We start from the raw sequence: 17,241 nt of genomic DNA on the forward strand, positions 1-17,241 counted from the left end.
CTGGGGTACCCTTGTTTATCTTAGCTTCAGCCTGGTTGCTTGTGGACTTGCCTTTAGAAGGAAGATCGTGAGTAAGATCTTCGTCTTGCTCGTCATCGTCTTCCTCGTCGTCGTCTTCCTCAGTTGATTCATGTTCCTCTTGACCATCAGTTGTGTCTTCATACCTTATGATAATACCCTTACGAAGGTTGGCCCTAATAACTATCTTAGGACCCACCTTTTGTGTGGATTGTGAAGGTTTGGCGCCTGACGCAGTGGTATTTTCTTTTGAGCTTCGAGCCTTTTGCATATCCTGGACGATTTTCATCATCTAATTCATTTGCTCTTTGATTTCAACAAGCTCAGGCCGGTTGTCAATGCTACTAGATTCTTGGTCTGCCATCAGCTTGGACTTCAGTCTGGTGTGGTACGGATGCTTGGGAGCAATGTTTAGATGATACCTGGTGAAACAATGTTTCATTATTTAAATGAAGAAAAGAATGATGCATGCAATGGGTTTTATTTTTTTTATGTTTTTTTTAAAATGCATTTTCATTCGGAGGATCGATATAGCAAGACGTTTTGACCCACAATTGGTGACCATGAGGCATGCCCCGTTGGCTTTTCCTACGTTGATGACAACTTTAAGTTTTGAACTATTGTTGCATCTACATTCGTTCTTTTAATGTGGGTTACTAACATTAAACATCTTGCCCTACACTTGGTAACTTGAGAGCGTACTCTACAAGGCCTTATGCAGTTGATGGTGATCTAAGAGAACACGCAAAGTTTCGAACCTAGATCCCATCTAAATACAAGTTGTTCTTATCTCTCTCAATATGATTTTTCTTTCTTTTTTTCTCTTTTTTTGTTGTGGTTCATTGCAAGAAAAGCAACCTTTGAATATTTGCAGGATAAGATATTTGATAAGAATAAGGAGTTTGGTAGCAATAATGTGTTATTTTATTCATAGGAAAATAAGAAAAAGAATATTACAAGACTTTATCTGTCTATATCTTGTAATCAAAATTCCCTATTTGTTAAAACCCTCCATCTTCTTAATTCTATGGCTACTTCCTTGCAAGACTCGTAGAATGCTTTCATAGCTGGGAGCAGCTCTGTCTCTGGATACATCTCTAGTTCTCTCTCGGCATCGAAGAATGTCCTCAACCAATCATCAGCAAAGTCCCCAAGGCCATCAACCATATTGCTACATCTATTTTCCCATTGATACTTTTCTTCTTGGCTTTCTTGGAGTATTCTTTCCCAATTTTCTGACCATGCTTCTTGTTTGGCTGTCACTTCATCATATGCTCTCTGGAGTTCCCAAAGTTGCCTCGAAAGATAATCCTCTCCATGACTTGCAGCTGTTATGGACCCATGATGAATTTTCTGTGTATCTTCTAAGATTGCCTTGAGCTAGCTTCCTTCTTCACTGTCTCATCAAGTGCAAACTGATAATCTTTTAACTGTGCCCGTGCCTGATAAGTGCCAAAAGTATACAGTTTTCATCATCATTTTATGGCACTTATCCTATGCAAATTGTAAAAAAACCAACTTCAAACAATACTTTTTGTATAAAATATCACAATTTGGTATATTTGTGTTTGTATTGCCTTTTTATGTATTTTGTAGGAAATTAAATAAAGAAAAGAAGAGAAAAGATTCATGGTCAAAAAGCAACAAAAGTCAAGAAAGTCAAGGTGCTCAACCAGGCAGCNNNCAGCTGAGCGTGGAACAAGCCCCACTGAGCTGACCTGGCCACCTACCTGACCTAGACCAAACTGCTCAACCAGGCAGCTGAGTGGACCTGCTTAGCCACTCAGCCTAGCACCAGACTAGACCTGGCATGGTCGGAATATGCTTAACACAGTCAGACACGAGCTTAGCACAAGACCAAACTACTGAACAAGCTGCTCAGCGGTCAAACCAAGCTGCTCAGCGGAGAACCAGACTAAGCACCAAGCCACGTCCCAGTCAACACGGTCAGAAGCTGCTGAACAAGCAGCTATGCGGTGAAGCAGGTGCGTTGGGCGGTGCTTACCAAACTTGACTTAACCATCAAGCAAACCATGAAGTCATGAATGACGTCACCTCAAGTAGCCCACCATAGGCTTTTCAGAAATATCCCACAACTAGTTTTGGTGAGTCATACACAAAGGTGACTAAGCTACTTGGTTAATGGACCAAACCCATGCTGAAGGGTTTGGTCAGCTGCTTAGCGGTCCAGCTAAGCAGCTCAACGGTCTGGTATGGGGCCTATAAATAGAGGCCAATTCCTTCGAGCAAAACAGATTGGAATACAACATTTGTTCATAAATTCCTCTAAAAAACACTTGAAGGCCAGAATTCTCTCATCTAGGAATTCTTTCTTCATTTCTTAGTCTAGAATTTTCATTTTCAAGTAAGTCTTTGTAATTTTTAGTTAGGAGAAAAGGAGAAGGCAAATGAGATACACAAATCAATTTTGTACTCTCATTTGGAACTCAAAAGCATCCAATCCTTGGATGGATAGCTCATGTTCCTAAACATTTTCTTTTGAACAAGGTTATGTAATTTCTACTTCTTCTTAATTTACAAAAGTTTGGATTTTAATCATTCAAGTTGGTGATTTGATTAATATTATTTTTTTGAGAAGTACTTAATGCTCTTTCTAGATTGATCACCTAAAAAATGATTTCAAGTCAATAAAACTACTTGTGTCAAACCCTTAACAAATAAACTTTGGAGTAGTTGTACTACTTAGTTTATTTGCCAAGTTAAGCATGCTTTTCTTAAGATCTTACATTCATCACTCATTAAATATTAGAGTCACCAATGGTTAGGGTGTGACAAATTAATCTCTTTTATGGTCGTAGTATTGCTTAAGTGATGAATATAAGTGTTTATGATTCTACCATTTTAGGATATACACTAAAAGGAGGATTTCAGACCTTGGTGTTTGAGGTTAACCAAAGTAAAACATAAGAACTTGTATAAGTAGTTCAAAGTAACAAGAAGTTGAGAAATATATTTTCCTTACTCAAAATGATTTTGTCTCCTCAAGAATTTGTGAATACTTAGTTTATTTTTCTTGTTGATTTATTTATGTGCCAATTAAACCGAAAAATCACCAAAATATGTTTAAACCATTATTTGTGCTTTGACATGTTTATATGATTCATTTTATTAGGCAATTCCTTGTGGTTAGACATAACCCTATACTAGACTACAATTGAATCTTGAAAGAGGTGTAAATTGTAAAATAGTAAAGTGTTATCAATAAATTTATTTGTTGAAAACACCTTTTAATATACAAAAGTGATGAAACTAACTTACTAACTTTTATTTATTGTTAGTTACTTTCCTCATTTTATTTATTCTTTAATACCAACCTTCCTTAAGGAAGAAGTTTGGTTTGTTAAATAAAATGAACCCGAAAGGGAGTAAATAAATAAAAGGTCACTAAATTTATTATTATTTTGTTCTTTATTTATTTATTTGTATCTAACAACTAACTATTCATCACTTTCAGATATTAGAATACCATTAAACCGGTGTTGGAATTTATTCCACAAAACCGAGATGGTATTCAAAGGTACTTAATAATTATGTAATAGGTAATTGCTTCGATACCATTATACCGGCGTTAGAATTTATTCTAACAAAGCCGAGATGGGGCAAATAAGGAATTACTTAGTCACATGCTTATTAAGAAAGTAAGTAGTAACTAGAATATTCTTGAAACCATTATACCGACTTTGGAATTTATTCTAACAAAGCAGAGATGGCGAACAAAGAATAAAACCGAGTTCTCTTACTTACAAAAGGAACATAACGAAAAAGAGAGTAATAACCTCTCAACAAATTGATACTGTTGTCAGGACGATTTGTTGAGAGTAGAAAACTCCCAACTAAAATAAACACCAAGAAAACGCTTTCAACAAATTGGCACCGCTGCCCGGGAATTGCTTTAATAATAGAACATTTCATATTTATATGTCATTTATCAAATAATTGTGCATAAACTTAATTTTCTTTTGTACATATTATTTCCTTTTTACTTTGTACAAAATGTGGATTATTAAATATGTATATTTCTCTAAATTTTTCTTGGAAAATAGAGAGAAGAATTTCTTTTGTGCATGAGAAGGAATAAACAACTTGAATTTTCTCTTGACCCTGAAATAGAGAAAACCCTCAAGAAACAAAAAAGAGCACGAAAGAAAGCAAAAACTAATTTCCAAGAAAAAAGAGTAGAAATGGCAGATAATAATGAGTCCAGGGCAGAAAACCAAGGAAGCATGGGAGGTTTTGTTAGTTTCAATCCCAGAAACATGATAAGAAACGGGAGACCTTTTGGCTCTCAAAAGCCAGTTGAAATGAAAACAGGGTTGGTGCAGCTCATGTACGCAAACCCCTTTGCTGGAGGATTAGACCATGAGGATCCGTACAACCACCTCACAAAATTTTATGAGTTGGTCGGTACCACTGGGATCTCTGAGTCTGAAGAAGAAACCATCTTTCTAAGGCTTTTTCCATTAACTTTAATCGGAAAAGCTAAAGAATGGTTCCTTGATCTCCCGCAGCATATGCAAAACAACTGGAATACGATGGAGGAAATATTTATGTCAAGATATTTTCCGCAAGGGAAATTCATGGATTTAAAAACTACAATCTCCACCTTTGCCCAACCTTATGGGGAAAGCCTATGCGAAGCATGGGATCGATTTAAATCTATGATCAGGAAGTGCCCGAACAATGGATTTGACGTGCAAACTCAGATTCATATATTTATTAATGGACTTCAGCAGCAGCATAACTGGATACTAAATACTACTGCAGGCGGACAATTGATGACCAAACCTCCGCAAGACGCCATTGATATTATCGAATCCATGGCTTTAAATGATCATAAAAGTCAACATCAGTGAAGGCCACCACCCAGACAAGGTGGAATGCTTGAACTAAACCCAGCCGATGCTGGTTTGGCCTAACACAAATTGCTTCAACAACAGTTAGAAGAGGTGACCCAAAAGCTTAATGATTTACCAAAACAATTGCGGGTAAACTCAAAGAAGCAGATTTTTAGGTGTGACAACTGTAATGAGGACCATGATGCTAGAATGAGAAGGTAAATTTTGTTGGGAATCCACCAAGGCAAAATTTTAAAGGTAATTACCCTCAGGGAGGTAATAATCAATTTCAAAGGAATCAACCTTGGAAGCAAGATCCTCCTCAAAGACAAAAATTCTGCCCTCGAAATAATCAATATCAGCATCCAACTCAGGACAAAAGTATCAAACTGGAGGATACTCTGAACGAGTTTATGCAGATGACCATGGCTAATCATAAAAACACTGATGCTTCTCTTAGGAATATGGAAATTCAGATTGGCCAGCTGGCCAAACAAATAGCTGAAAATGAAAAATCAACTTTTTCAGCTAACACAGAAATAAATCCTAAAGAACATAGCCATGCAATCCTGAGAAGTGAATCCGGACCATCGGGGCAGTAGAAGTGTTGATCAATGTCAAGCTAATGACATTAAAGAAGAGCTTGCTGGGAGGTAACCCAATATATTTTGAGATAAAATATTATAAAAATTCTTTTTGCTACATTTAATTCTTTTTTCTAAATTTTATGTTTAAAAGAAAAATTGTATTTTTAGGAATCAAAAATTGGAAAATAACCTTTTGAATAAGAGAAAAATTATATTTTTAAAAATGGGTTATTGGGCCAATTATGCAAAATTCAGAAATAAAAAAGGGGCCCAAAATATAATCAAAGTCTTGGTCAAAAATCATTACTCGGTCAAGCCTGGAACACTGACACATTGCTCAGCCTGGGGAACAATGCGCTCATCGTGGGGACCGTGCGCTCAGCGAGGGGGACCATGCGCTCAGCGTAGGCCTCTGACCAGGCCAGTACCTTGGAACCAAAAAAAAATCCTCAAAAGAGGAGTTTTTCTTAAATTTTTGACCGAAATTCTTAACTAAGAATCTTGCCTTTGACCAAAGACCTTGACCAAGGACTTCCAACTCCTATATAAACACCCATTCTTGAAACATAAGCATCAAGCAAAATTTTCTCCTTAACTCAAAAGCTCTTTCTCTCAAAAATTTCAAATTCTCTCTTCACTTTCATCATGAATTTTTGAAGTTCATCAAGGAGAGGAAAGGAAGTCTCAAGGGAGAGTAACAAATCCAAATTTTTCTCCAATGATGCTAAAGAAAAGTTCAAAGAAATCACACTAAAAAGTGTTATAACTTTGGAAAGAATTGTTCACTTGAGTGATGATGACTTTGGAGGTTTTCTTTTCATCATAGAAAATTATGGGTGGCAAAAAATTGCTCAACCAAAGAAAATGTTTTCTTTGGATGTAGTCAAACAAATTTTTGCCAACTTAATCACTTCAAGTGAGGCAAGGATAAATCGTTACACTTGGGTAAATGGAACTCAAGTTTTTTATAGCAAGCAAGTAATCAATGAATACTTGGGTAACCCATGGAAGCCAACAAGTGATGATCATGACTTGTGCGATTTTCAACTAAAGCTCAAAGCATCCTCTTTGGGTGAAGAAGAAAGTCATGACGAAGATCATGTTAGGAAAAGTCTATGTTTGGAAGACTTGGAGCTCAACATGTTTGGGCCCATTTTCAAATTTTGCATGACTCAACAAACCTAAATATTGGCAAGCTTCATACTCTCCAACATATGGTCTTCCTTACATGTTTCGGACATCCCTCTTCCTAAAGCAAAGCTAATTAGCTCCATCTATGATGAAGACTCCATTGATATTGCTGAAGTAATCTCATATGCTATTTGGGATTGCATCAACAAAGGTATCCCTTCAATTATTCTTCCATCTTTTATCACTGACTTATGGAAATTTCAAAATGTGCCTGAACCCTACAACGAAATGATGGCCCTCAAAACCGAAATCAACCATGCTTATGTCACCAAACATTGCAAAGAAAAATCCCTTTCCCAAGCTCAATCCGAGCTTAAAAAGAAATTTGGTGACCTAAACCCAAAGCAACCTAGTGAATTTGGGAGGACGATGAGTTCTAAGGTAGATGTCATAATGAAGGAACAACAAATGCAAAATTCACAACAAAAGGCAATCTACCGTGAGATTAAAGGCATCTACAAAAGTTTGCATAATATATTTGGGAAGAAACGTGATTTCAAGGGAGGATCCTATGAAGAAAGAAGAAAGGGACAATGATGAAGAAAGGGACAATGATGAAGAATGAGAAAAAGCCCTTCCGATGGTTTCTTTCCCTAACAATCTCAAAATTTCATATTTTGTTGCATTTTATTTATGTCATTTCCAAATTATGTTTTTAATTTATGTTGTCTGAAATTAACTTAAATAGAGTGTTTTTTTTATCAAGTCATGATTTTTAGTTGAAGTTAAACAAATTTTTTAAATCACATCAAGTAAATCCCAAATTTTTTTAAGGATTGAGGACAAGCCTTCATTTAAAAAGGGGGGACAAGACTTGATGTAATTTAAATTTTTTCTATTTTTTACTATATTTTGTAAATATGTAAAGAGTAAATTTGTTTGTTAAAAAAAACTCAAAAATTTTCAAAACCAAAAACAAAATGGCTAAAACAAATTTTTTGAAGCATGATCACATGATTAGAAATATTAAGCATACTTTAAATTAAGCTTTGATTGAGCAAAATGAGATGTATGCTAAAACTTTTGTGAAAAAGTCTCATAATGTCATAACTTGAAAAATTTTGCAAAGTGAAAATCAATTTTATGTAACAAGTTCTTTGCAAATATTTTTTATCAAATAGTGTGGATCCCAACCTTGTGAGGGAGTGTAAGCCAAACACAATAATTATGTGAGCCTAGTGAGAAACTTTTCGATTTTGCATAATTGATTTTGTTTGAATCTTTCTTTACTAGGTTGCACACAATTTGATAGCATATGATCAAGGCAAGTTCTTTCAATTAGAATGAGCCACTTGACTAAAACTGACCAATGGAAAATAGGAATATCCTTTGTTAACCCCTTTGAGCCTTAAAATAAAAGTTTATTTTCAAAATCAACCCTTGAGCCTAATATGGAAAAACAAAAATAATCTCCTATACTTTTCTAAGTAAAAAGAGAGCATTCTTCAAAAGAAGGTTGATGGAAGAAATTAAGTTGGGGGGAATGGTTGGCCAAGTAACAAAGTGTTCAAGGAAAAACTCCAATCTCTTTACAAATCAAAAAGTAATGAAAAAGATCCAAAATAAAAAAGGAGTGAAAAGAGATTGATAAAATTAAAGAGAAGTTACACAAAAAGGTCAAGAAAAAGAATGAGGGGAGGAAAAATGGAAAAAAGTTGAAAGGAGTATATGTTTTTAATGAAAAATTAATTTTTGCTCTCTTTTAACTTTGAAAGTATCTTTGAATATCTTGAAAAACCAATTTCCTTTGATAGCCAAGCCTCATTACAACCTAAATAAGACCTTAGTGATTCTTGAAAATGTTGTGCAATCAAAGTAAGTGTTAAGATGAAAAACAAAATTAAATTCTTGCAAATCAAACAAGTTGAGTTTTGAGTGAAACACTTACCCCATTTTTGAACTTGTGTGCAAAGAAACACTTTTATTAGAAAAATATTTGCTTAGGTCAATTGTTACACATTTTTTATAACAAAAAGCATCTAAATTCTTGTTTGAAGCATTATGTGTCAAAACTCACAATTCAAGAAAAATCTCATTGAAATCTATTTTTGACATGCTTGTAAATTTTGAAATCATATTGATCATCATCATCACTTTTTTGCCAAATTGATTTTTCGGATAAGTTTCATCTTTTGTTTGAGGACAAACAAAGTTCTAAGTTGGGGGGAGTGCTTTAATAATAGAACATTTCATATTTATATGTCATTTATCAAATAATTGTGCATAACCTTATCTTTCTCTTTTGTATAAATTTATTTTTCCTATTGTACATCTTTATTTTTATGTTTTGTACATTTGAAGAAAAAAAATTAAAAACTAAAAAGGAAAAAAAGTGAATTAGTGGAGTGAAAACCCACTAGTTAAGAAATATTTTACTGTTGTTATAAAATTTTTAGGAAATGTGGAAGTACCCTTCATCAACCTTTTCAAAAGAACAACATAAAAGGGATTGAAATAAACAAGGATAAGTGGTTGGACTTTTTCTTCAAGAAGGGAAGCCACTTGAATCATTGAAGGTTAAGTATTCACCATGTACCTTTTGATGATGATACTTTTTCTTGTGATACTTTAACCAAACATCTCCACCAACATGCCTTAGTAAATTATTTTGAAATTGTCAAATTAATTTTTAAACTAAGAGCATGCTTTTTAAATTTGTGCCAAAAATGATTTTTTCCAAAGTTTAGAACTCCTAAAAAGTGTGTTATTTGGTTCACCACTTAACAAAATAAATTCATGAAATTATGAATAGATTTATTTATGGATGTTTGGTGTGATAAAATGTGTTTTGAATTTCCATAGATTCTGCTTGGACTTCCATTTTATCACTTGGATTTGAAATATGATTGAAAATATTTTCTAAACATCAATTTTCATGAAAAAACATGATGTTTGGTTGGAATTCTCTCAATAAAATTTAATTCATGATCTTAGTGTGTTAGAAAATTATAAATTCATGTGACTTTCATGGAGGGCTGCTTGCAATTGTACACACTTTGCCTCCAGATCTCTTTTATCGGCTTGTGCGACATTGATAACATGATTTCGAGCTTTCATCTGTTGATTAAAGTCATCTAGTTGGACATCTTTTTCCTGTACAGACTTGATCATACGGTACTTGTCAGATTGAGAACACATATTAGTATAATCCCTTTTCAGACTAGCTTCTTCTTTTCTTAATGCCACCATGGTCTTATTAGGTTTCACTATGGTTAGCTCACACTTCTCTATTTTGCATCAGGCTTCCTCTAGTTTGGCATCTGAGATTTTGAGCTGACTCTTTAACAACTCATTTTTTGAGGGGCCAGCCGGTTCATGGGGTGGAGACATTGGCGGGATAACTTCTCCTTTTCTCCTCTCACTGTGCCACAAGTTGTATTCTTCAGTATAGAAAGCTCGATGTTCTCCTAACTCATTTTTTCCATAGATGTGGATATTCTTCAATGCATTCCTTACTGTATCCAGGGTTTCTTTGGTAGTTTCCTTGTCCTTATACTAGATCACAAATCCCTAAAATTGCTCCTGAGGGACTGGCATCATGCCCCGTTTCATTTGTCCAAGTACCAGAGTCGGTGACGGTAATGCATCCCCGAGGTCCTATGAGCACCATATTGGGATAGCTTCCACATGAGTACATGACTTCATCCTGCTTATCTTACATAGTGCATTTAGTCCCAAAATTTATGGGGGTGACATCCTTGAATAGTGTCTCCTAGTCAGATAGTTGTATAGGTTGGAGCTTGGTGTTTCTGAATCGACGAAGAGGATTCATGGTCCAATCTGGATATTGATGATTCTAGAACCTTGTCACCATCCATACATACAATAGCTGTGCACAAATCTGATTTTAGGGATACCCTTTACGAGGCTTCTCTGGAGGGCGAGAAGGGTGTCTGCTAGAACGGGAGGAACTAGGTTGACTCCGAACTTTCTGACCTTGACTAGGACATCAATCGCGCACTGGTCAACCATATCACTGACAAAAGGGAAAAGGAGTTTGCCATAGATGACTAATGCAAATGTTGGTTCAAACAAAATCCAATCTTCTATCTCCACCACTTGATCAAGATGTTTTTTCAAAAAACTCCACTTCAATCCATAATAGGGCCCTTGCGTGATGATTTGAGATGCATCTGGACGGACGCTTATTAATTCTTCAATGACACCTTCAGTAACATTTTGTGAGCCAATGAACAAATACCTTAAGTCGACTTTCTAGTGGAATGTCTAGAAAAATGTCATACTCTTCAATTGTTGGAGAAACATCTACATTTGGAAACTCGAAAATCTGCAGGGATGTATTCCAATATTTTTCCATGGCCCCATAGCATCTAAAGCAAAAGCATCAATAGGAACGAGAATGACATCTGCCAATTTACTATACTCCTTTGCAAACTGACTCATAATATCTTTAGGGACTTTGGCGAGGAGCTCCACCAAATGGCTTATGTCAAAAGTCTACAATTCGAACTTCACTTTGTTTTTTTGCTGAGAGAGCGTTGTTAGAACCCACAATTTTAGAAATAGTCTCCATGTCTTGCTATACCAAAAAAAACCTTTAGCTAAGAAGGTGCATGTTTATTAAATATGATTAAAATTGTTTATATAACCAAAATGATGAATGAATATTTAAAGATTTATGATTAATGAAATGATGTATGTAATGATTAATTCAATATAAAAAATTATGATAGCAATGATATATGTAATAATTAATTTATGATATTAAGCAGTATAAATCCCTTTTTAGGATGGTTGACCATGTCTTGTGGGATAATGTAGGATGGTTGACCATGTCTTGTGGGATAACGTAGGATGGTTGACCATGTCTTGTGGGATAATGTAGCTCATTACAATATAAACTAAATATCATGTTAGAATAGATATTTATTATATTGTCAAGGCTTATTCTAAGTTATCTTTTCAAAAGGTGGACAAAACTTACCCTCGGGCTTGGGTCCTATCATTGGGAGTGAGGATCATATTTTGGGGCGAAACCCCAAAGTTTTACAAAAATTATGTTAATCCTTTTTTTGAAAAAGAAAAAAACTACCCTATGGTATGGAACCCTTTTGTGGTATGCAATTATAGTTCAATAGCAAAAATGAGGGATTTCGTAATTATTTAGAGTGTAAATTTCACTTTATGCATGTATGGATGTAGAATGGGGTAGACATAATTTGCTTCCAGTTTCCTATACATGGTGTTCTTATAGGGTTTTCGATAGACTAAAAGTCACAACCTTATGGCAATATACTAGGTCTCAATAAAATATATTCGGTAAAGGCTATAGACTTCTAGGTCACCAAATTGCCCCTAATCTCGAAAGAAAGGGGTCCCAATATCCCAGGTTAGAAACAAGAGGAGTCAAGCCCCTCGAGCGTCTAACTGGCGATATCAAGATAATTTGGGTGGTCCATTATGCTAACACTAGGAGACAAGTCTAACACTGGTAAAGCACATGTCCCCCTTAATCTCTAACTCAAGTATACCGTGAGTGTGTGAGGAAGCGACATTTTAAAAAATAATTTTCACCCCAAAGCTGCAAAAAAATTGTTGAGCACATACAATGATATTAAAATTGAAGCGATAAATAAAACTTGTAAAAAAATTATTTTGTTACTATTGTTTTTATAGTTAATAATAATAGACAAAGGAAAAAAAAGTATTTAAATCATACAATTGGCTATAATTGGGCCTGACTCTCTTTTGAACAAAATGTCCCTAGCAGAGTCGCCAGTTGTCACTCTCCAATTTTTGGCTACGCGACCTCTTAGAGTCGCCACTACATTTTATGGTTAAAAATGTAGAAAAATCTTTACAGCCCTATCACATTGGGCTTTTGGATTGTGATATTCAGGTTCGGGAGTCAATTACGGATTGAGGAAGGTATTAGCACCTCATTCGCCCGTAATTAAACGGTACCCTTGCCAATTGTATGATTTACATACCCTTAATTTATTTAATATTAAATTGTATAGAAAAAAAATTATTTTTTATTTTTAAGTCTGACAATGTTACTTGCTCCTATGTATCCCTAGACATTTTAGGAAATCAAGACTTATGTAGTTCAAATTTTAAAATGGTTTGTAGGTAAAATAATTAACTCCTTAAAAATGGTGAAACAACATAAACTAATGTCCATACTACATCCCATTTTAAGGAGGTTTGAAAATATTTATAACAGATTTTTTGATTTTTTTATTAATAATTTAGAAATTAATCGAATGAAAAGAAGTATCGTAACACAACCGTTAAATAATGATATGAGGACAAAAAATGTTACCATGACCTACCTTCATCCTTTGATTAATCCCAAAAAATATATTTTTGTTATAAACAATGTTATGTGAAATCATTTCAAATTACACTATTCTTATTAAAAATATTTTTATTTCGAACAATATTATGAATTTATGCAAATGATAATTTTTATTTAATTACAGCAAGAGAAAAAAATAATTAGCTCCTAATAATAAGCATAGAAAAATATTTGATTAGTAGCGACATTAGAGTGATTTTTACCCCTTTTTGTTATTATTATTATCTATAAATAAAATTAATTTTATTTAAAAAAAGAATATTTATTATTTATCTTCCGAAAAATATTTAATTTTTTTTTATTTACTGTTTGAAAAAATTAAGTTAAATGTGGCAACTAGCAAAAATTAAATAGATTATAGAAGAATTTAAAATATACTTAGGGAGAGCTTTAACCCTGTGTGACCAAAAAAGAGATAAGGTGGCTGACGTGTCGCTCATAGAGTGGTTGGAAGATCTGCTGCAAAGGACTACGCCACGTTTCCGTCTGTGGCTGGTTGGGAGTGAAGGCACACCACTCTGGAATGCACACGCACGCACTAGAGCGGAGCTGTGGAGATGTTGATCTCGTATGAACAACTCCACAGATGGAGACTGCACTCGCCTACGTGTCACTAGTTGGATTGGTCGTGGAAGAGGATGCACGGAGTGAATGGTGTGTTTGGCTGCAGCGAATCTGGACCCGTGGCAGGAGACTTATTCTGGTGTATGCACGTCTACTTGCGACAGTATGCACCCTCCTATGTGTCGCGTTAGTATTGGCTAGACTTTGTAAGGGTTGACTCAGGCGCCAGGTGTTGCTATGTGATTGGCAAGAAACGAAGTTCCACGGTGCAAGCAATAAGTTTTGTTGCACTGAATCGTTTTCTCCCTGGCAGTTTTCTCTCTCTTGTTCTCTCTTTGTAGTGTTTTTTCAGAAAAAGGAAGAAGAAAAACCTAATTCTAATAACTTTATTTATACAAATATTTTAACCTAATCTCATGCCTAAAAAACCTAAACTAATTTTTTATCAAACCACCCGCTCCCTTTTTTTTGGGATATCAAAACCCATTACCAAGTCAGATTTGACTTAGTAAATTTTTAATTACTTTTTTATCTTTTATGGAATAAAATGTTTTTTAATTGATTTATGTATTTATTTACTTTTATATATCCGAATTAAATAATAAAAAATAAGAAAAAAAATATTTGAATAAGTTTTAACTATTTCAAATTATATTTTTGAAAAATAAAAAAATATTAATATGTTATTGTTTATTTAAAATTCTAATGGGCATATTTGGCATATTAATTATTTATTAAATTCGAAATAAATTATATAAATTAATAAAAAATAGTTTACTTATTTATTATTTATTTAAAATTGAAATTTCAAAAAATAAAATAAAATTAGTTATTAACCATTTCTTTTTTTTATTTTAAGATAAAATTATATGGATTTCTAGAAGTCCATTTCCACTTGGATTTTTTTGTTTTGAGTTTGATTAAATTTCTTTTGAGAAAAAGATGTAAATTTATAGATACATTTATTTTTAGAAACTCATTTATTTAATTGATTTATTTCTAGAAATTATTTATTTTGAAAAAAATAGTGTTGGGCTTTTTGTGGGTCATACAAAGATGGGTATTCACACTAAGCAAAAATGGCTCTATGGCAGGATTACAATTCATTAAAGCACCAAAGACACTGTGTGATGAATGTCAAACTAGCAAGTAAACCAGAAACTTATTTACTTCAAGTATCCTTCAAAAACAGAGGAACCTTTGGAGATAGTCTATAGTGATGTGTGTGGTCTTTTTGAGGAAGATTCAGTTGGGGGGGGATGGATATTTCCTAACCTTTATTGATGATCATACTAAAAAATTATGGATCTATCTAATAAGGAGGAAAAGTGAGGTGTTTGAGAAATTTTGGAGATTTAAACCTCAAGTAGATAGAAGAGTGATATGAAATTGAAATAATTGAGATCAGATGATGGAGGTGAGTACACATCTATTAAGTTCAATGAATTCTGCATCAAAAAAGGATTTTTTCATGAAGTAATAGCCCCTATACACCTCAACACAATTGCATTGCAGAAAGGAAAAATAGAACTATACTCAACATGACTAGAAGCATGCTAAAGACTAAGAACTTGCCAAAGAAGTTTTAGGGAGAAGCTGTATCAATTGCAACATAGATCATCAACAAAAGTTCTACTAAAAGATTTGATTTCAAGACCCCTGAAGAAGCATTATCAGGTCTTAGACCAAATGTGAGCAATGTTAAGGTCTTTGATTCAATCTTTTATGGCCATGTACCTGAAGCAAGAAGGAGAAAGCTTGATGATATGGAGAGAAGTTGATATTCTTGGATTATCACACCACTAGTGCATACAGAGTTTTGATCCACAAAATCAGAGATTTATGATATGCAAAAATTTGAGATTTGATGAAGGCCAATGTTTGAAGTGGAATCAGAATAAAAGTGACACTTGTGTGGATACAAGGCTGCAGTTTGATGAAATTGAGGAAAAGAGTAATGACAGTACTGAAAATGATGTAATTGAAGATTAACCTACAACTAACATCACAACCTCTCAAAGGGTTAGACAACCATCATCTAGGCTAAGGGATTATGAGGTTTTCTCAAACTCTACAATCATTGTTGATGGAGATTTTGTACATATGACACTTCTTGCTGAAATGGGACCACTAAGCTTAGAAGAAGCCCTTGAACAAGCACACTATATTGAAGCCATGGAGGAGGAATTGAGGTCCATTGAAAGAAACAAACCATTGACCTTAATAAAACTAACACCTAGGAATAAGGCTATAGCTGTGAAGTGGGTATTTAAGACCAAACTGAATCCTAATGGTGAAGTCTCCCAGTACAAAGCTAGACTATTTGCAAAGGGATTTCTGCAAAAGCAAGGCCTTGATTATGATTTAGTCTTTGCTCCACTTGCCAGACTTCAAACTGTGAGACTAGTAATTTCCATTACAAGCTACAATTGTTTGGAGATTTACCAAATAGATGTAAAGCCAGCCTTCCTAAATGGACTACTAGATAAAGAGGTGTTTGTGACTCAACCACCTAGATTTATTGCACAACAGAAAGAAGAACAAGTATCTAAACTGCATAAGGCATTATATGGACTCAACCAAGCTCCAAGAGCTTGGAATAAAAGAATAGACTCATTCCTATTGAAGCTTGAGTTTATAAAATGTACCACTGAGCATGGTGTGTATGTAAAGGAAAAGAACAGAACAGATCTACTCATACTATGCCTTTTTGTGGATGATCTTCTCATAACAGGTGAAGACATCAACAATATCCTAACATTTAAGCTTGAGATGCAAGCTGAATTTGAAATGACATACATAAGATAACTGTCTTAGCAACTCAGTTAGAATCCATGTTGAAACTGGAACTATGTTGAGTCAAGAAGAGGGTGATTATTCTGTGGACAAAATATTATTCAGACAAATGTTAGGTTCATTGAGATATAGTTATAGCTCTAGACCAGACATTGCATATGGAGTTGGTTTAGTAAGTAGGTTCTTGGAAGCACCTCAATGAGTTCACTTAGGTGCAACAAAAAGACTACTAAGATATTTGAGAGGAACCATTGGCTACGGAATCATGTTTTCTACAAAACAATATACCAACATCAATGACAAGATGATTGAATTCTCTTATGCACATTAGTGTAGAGACAAAACAGATAGGAAGAGTACAACAAGCTACTTATTTCAGCTAAGCAAGGCTCTTATGAGTTGGTGCTCCAAGAAACAAGATATAGTTGCCTTTCCTCATGTGAAGCTGAGTATACTACAGCTAGCATGAGCGCATGCCAAGCTGTGTGGCTAGATGTATTGATGGAAGAACTGGGATTAGACAGAAGATGGAATGCAACTAATGGTGGACAATAAATCTGCAATTAATCTAGCAATGAAACTTGTTGCTCATGGTAGAAGCAAACACATTGGGACAAGGTTTCACTACATTAGGGAACAAGTGAATAAAGGAAATTTGTTGCTAAATTTCTACAACTCAGAAAATCAGTTGGCTAACATCCTGACAAAGCCTTTGAAGAATGAGATCTTTGAGATATTAAGAAGGAAGATGGGGCTAGGAAGAAACTATAAAGATTGAATTAAGGAAGAGTGTTAGAGAAAATAATTCAGTTTTGTTAGTTGTTAGTTTTACTATTCATAGCAGTGTTGTTTGAACCGGACCGGACCGGACGGTCCGATCGGTCTGACCGCTGACCGGACTTGAAAA

Source organism: Lupinus angustifolius, chromosome LG01 (genome assembly GCF_001865875.1).
Source record: "Lupinus angustifolius cultivar Tanjil chromosome LG01, LupAngTanjil_v1.0, whole genome shotgun sequence".
Classification (NCBI taxonomy): Eukaryota; Viridiplantae; Streptophyta; class Magnoliopsida; order Fabales; family Fabaceae; genus Lupinus; species Lupinus angustifolius.